The sequence below is a fragment of the Crocuta crocuta genome, unplaced genomic scaffold (genome assembly GCF_008692635.1).
Source record: "Crocuta crocuta isolate KB4526 unplaced genomic scaffold, BGI_CrCroc_1.0 scaffold10, whole genome shotgun sequence".
Classification (NCBI taxonomy): domain Eukaryota; kingdom Metazoa; phylum Chordata; class Mammalia; order Carnivora; family Hyaenidae; genus Crocuta; species Crocuta crocuta.
In genome coordinates this window covers 750,238-755,083 of record NW_027527551.1, presented here as the reverse complement: position 1 = coordinate 755,083, position 4,846 = coordinate 750,238, and the positions used below count along the sequence as shown (strand labels likewise).

Sequence of the window (4,846 nt, the reverse complement as noted above, 5' to 3'; positions counted from 1 at the left end):
TAACTGGAAGTTCATACCTTTTCAAGCCATTCCCTTATTCTGCCTATCCCCCACCCCTTCCCCTCGGACGACCACCAATGTGTTCTCTGTATCTATGAGGCTGTTTCTAGTTTGTTTGTTTTGTTGTTTTAGATTCCACATGTAAGCGAAATCATATGGTATCTGTCTTTCTCTGACTTATTTCACTTAGCATCATACTCTCTAGGTACCCATGTTATCATGCATGGTGAGCTTTCCTTCTTCTTTATGTCTGATTAATATTTCGTTCTGTATGTTTACCACATCTTTATTCATCTACTGATGGACACCTAGGTTGCTTTCATATCTTGACTATTGTAAATACAGTTGACCCTTGAATAGCATGGAGGTCAGAGACGCTGACTCCCTGCACAGTTGCAAATCCACGTTTAACCTCTGACTTCTCAAAAAATTAACTACTGGGGTGCCTAGTTGACTCAGTCAGTTAAGCGTCCAACTCTTGATCTCAGCTCAGTCATGATCTCATGGCTGTGAGTCCAAGCCCCATGTTGGGCTCTGCACTGGGCATGAAGCCTACTTTTTAAAAAAATTAACTACTAATAGCCTACTGTTGACTGGAAGGTTCTTACTGAAAACATAAACCGTCAGTGAACAGCTGTTTTTTATGTTCTACATTGTATGCACTATATTCTTATAATAAAGTAAGCTAGAGAAAAGAAAATGTTATTTAAAATTCATAAAGAAGAGAAAGTATATTTATAGTACTGTACTGTATCACAAAAAATCTGCATATAAGAGGATCCACACTTATGTTCAAACTTGTGTTCTTCAAGGGTCAGCTATAATGCTGCAGTAAAAAGAGGAATGCATATGTCTTTTTAAATGGGTATATTCATTTTCTTTACATAAATACCTAGAAGTGCAATTGCTGGATGATGTGGTAGTTCTATTTTTAATTTTTTGAAGACCCTCCATACTGTTTTCCACAGTGGCTGTGCCAGTTTACATCCCCACCAACAGTGCGCAAGGGTTCCCATTTCTCCACATCCTTTCCAACACTTGTTACTTCTTGTCTCTTTGCTACTAACCATTCTAGCTGGTGTGAGGTAATTCCTCACTGTGGTTTTGATTTGCATTTGATGATTAGTGATGTTGAAAATCTTTGAATGTGTCTATTGGCCATCTGTAGGTCTTCTTTGGGAAAATGTCTATTCAGTTCCTCTGCCCATTTTTTAATCGGATTGTTTGGGAGTTTTGGTGTTGACTTGTACAAGTTCTTTACACATCTTGGATATTAATCCCTTAATGGATGTATGATTTGCAAAATATCTTCTTCCATTCAGTAGGTTGAATTTTCATTTTGTTGATGGTTTACTTCACTGTGCAAACGCTTTTTAGTTTGATGTAGTCTCAACAGCTTATTTTCGCTTTTGTTGCTCTACCCGAGGAGACATATCTAAAATATACTGCTAAGCTCAATGTTTAAGAGTTACTGCCTATGTTTTCTTTTAAGAGTTTTATGTTTTCAGGTCATACATTTAGTTCTTTGATCCATTTTGAGCTTATTTTTGTGTATGGTGTAAGAAAGTGGTCCGGTGTCATTGTTTTTCATGTAGCTGTCTAGTTTTCCCAGCACCATACATTAAAGAGCTATCTTTTTCCCCATTGTATACTCTTGCCTTCTTTGCCACAGAGTACTTGACCATATAAGTCTGGATTTATTTCTGGACTCCCTATTCTGTTCCTTTGATCCATGTGTCTGTTTTTTTGTGCCAGTACCATACTGTTTTTATTACTGTAGCTTTGTAGTGTAGTTCAAAATCAGGTTATGAAACCTCCAGCTTTGTTATTCTTTGTCAAGATTGCTTTGGCTATTCAGAATGTCTTTAAACTTTAGAATTATTCAAGTTCTATGAAATATGCCACTGGAATTTTGTTAGGTATTATTTTGAATCTATATATTGTTTTGGAAATATGGACATTTTAACAATATCAGTTCTCTCAATCCATGAGCATCTTTCCATTTATTTGTGTCATCTTCTATTTTTTTCATTAGTGTCTTACACTTTTCAGAATACAGGTCTTTCAATTCCTTGGTTAAGTTTATTCCTAGGTACTTTATGTTTTGAACGCAATTGTAAATGAGATTGTTTTTTAAGTTCCTGTCAGTCCATTATTAGTGTATAAAAAATGCAACCATCCTTTTCTTGGGGTCGCGCTACTGTCCAATGAACGCATGGTGAGGGCAGTGCTGCTAATGCCTGAACCACACACCTGTGTCAAAAAATGCAACAGTTTTCTGTATATTAATTTGTATCCCACAACTTTACTGAATTTGTTAGTTTTAATAGTTCTTGGTGGAGTCTTTAGGGTTTGCTTTGTATAGTATCATGTCATCTGCAAATAGTTTTATGTCTTCTTTACCAATTTAGATTACTTTTTCTTGCCTGATTGCTGTGGCTAGAACTTCTAGTATTATGTTGAATAAAAATGACAGTATACATCCTTGCCTTTTTTCCTAATATGAGAGGGAAAGCTTGTAGCTTTTCACCATTGAGTATAATGTTAGCTGTGAGCCTTCAGCTCTACGGTCTTTTTTATGTCAAGACATGTTTGTTCAGTTCCCACTTCGTTGAGAGTTGTTTATCATCAATGGACATTGAATTTTGTCAAGTGCTTTTTCTTCATCTAGTGAAATGATCATACAATTTTGTACTTTACTTTGTTAGTGTGGTGTATCACATTGATTGATTTGCAGGTGCTGATTGATTCTTGAATCCATGGAATGAATTCCACTCGATCGTGGTAAATGATCTCTTTAATGTATTTTTGAATTCAGTTTTCTAATATTCTGTTGGAGTGTTTTGCATCTATGTCTATTAAAGATACTGGTCTGAGATTTTCCTTTCTTGTAGTGGCATGGTCTGATTTTGGTCTCAGAGTAATTCTGGACTTGCAGAATGTATTTAAAAGCATTCCTTCCTCTTCTTTTTGGAATAGTTTGAGAAGGACAATTATTAACTCTTCTGTAGAATTCTCCTGTGAAGCTATAAGGTCTCGGACTTTGTTGGGAGTTTTTTTTTTTTTTATATTATTATTACTGATTCAGTTTTATTACTAGTAATTGGTCTGTTCAGATTTTCTATTTCTTCTTGATTCAGTTTTAGAAGACTGTGTGCTTCTAGGAATTTATCTATTTCTTCTAGGTTGTCCAATTTATGTGGGGCCAGGTGCAACTTCTCTTTCATTTCTGATTTTATTCATTTGAGTCTTCTCCCTTTTTTTCTTGATAAATCTGGTTAAAGTGTTATCAATTTTATTTATCTTTTTAAAGAACCAACTCTTAATTTTATTGATCTTTTTTATTTTAGTTTCTGTTTCACTTATTTCCAATTCTGATCTTTATTATCTCCTTCTGTCTACTAACTTTGGCTTTGTTTTTTCTTTTTCTAGTTCCTTTAGATATAAGATTAGATTGTTTGAGATTTTTCTTATTTCTTGAGGTAGACCTGTATCATTGTAAGAACTTCCCTCTTAGAACTGCTTTCGCTGTATCCCAAAGATCTGGAAATATTCTGTTTCTATTTTTATTTGTCTCCATGTATATTTTTATTTCCTCTTTGTCTCTTGTTACAGTCTTTGTTTTAAAGTCAATTTTGTCTGATATAAGTACTGCTACCCCAGCTTGTTTTGTCACTTTCATTTGCATCCCTTCACTTTCAGTCTGTATGTGTTTCTTAGGTCTAAAGTTAGTCTTTTGTAGGCAGCCTGTAGGACGGGTCTTCTATTTTTATCCATTCAGTCACCCTATCTTTTGATTGGAGCATTTAATCCACTTACATGTAGAGTAATTGTTGATAGGTATGTACTTATGGACATTTTGTTGTTTTCTGGTTGTTTTTGTAGTTCTTTGTTTCTTTCCTCTCTTGCTCTCTTCCTTTGTAATTTGATGGCTTTCATTGTTGTTATACTTGGATACCTTTCTCTTTATTTTCTGTGTATCTAATATAGGTTTTTGGTTTATGGTTACCATAATGTTCTTTATAACATCCTATGCATATAGAAATATATATTAAGCTAATGGTCACTTACATTTGAACATATTTTAAAAGCATTACTTTTTACTTCCCCCTTCATTTTTTTATGTGTATCATATCTTATTTTCCACTGTTTTATTTTGTGTAGTGCTAGACTCATTTTTGTAGATATAATTTTGTCTTTTAGCTCTCATACTAGCTTTATATGTGATTGATCTACTGCCTTTACTGTATGTTTTGCTTTTTTTTAGATAAAATCTTTTTTTAAATGTTTTTTTATTTATTTCTGAGAGAGACAGCATGAGCAGGGGAGGGTCAGAGAGAGAGGGAGATACAGAATCTGAAGTAGGCTCCAGGATCTGAGCTAGCTGTCAGCACAGAGCCAGATGCGGGGCTTGAACCCACGAACCGTGAGATCATGACCTGAGCCGAAGGTGGATGCTTAACTGACTGAGCCACCCAGGTGTTCCTCTATGTTTTGCTTTTACCCAGTGAAATGTTTTCCCTTTATAATTTTCTTACTTCTAGTTATGGCCTTTTCTTTTCCAGTTAAATTAATCCCTTTAACATTTCTCGTAAGGTCAGTTTAGTGGTTATGAACTCTTTTTAACTTTTGTTTATCTGAGAAATTCTTTATCTCCTCTTCAGTGATGATAATCTTGCCAGTATTTTTGGTTGTAAGCTTTTTCCTTTCAGCACTTTGAATGTATTTTATTGTTCCCTTCGGGCCTGTAAAGTTTCTGCTAAAAAATCAGCTGATAGCCTCATATAAGGGATTTCTCTTGTACCTAACTATTTGCTTTTCTCTTGCTGCTTTTTAGAATCTCTCC

The 4,846-nt window shown here is 34.7% G+C and overlaps 1 non-coding gene across 1 annotated transcript; it reads left to right on the top strand.

The window, feature by feature from the left end:
- Nucleotides 1-2,174: 2,174 nt before the first annotated feature.
- LOC144235883 (U4atac minor spliceosomal RNA) lies at nucleotides 2,175-2,300 on the top strand. The gene has a single exon (XR_013336342.1). It is a non-coding gene; the product is annotated as a U4atac minor spliceosomal RNA (small nuclear RNA).
- Nucleotides 2,301-4,846: the final 2,546 nt, after the last annotated feature.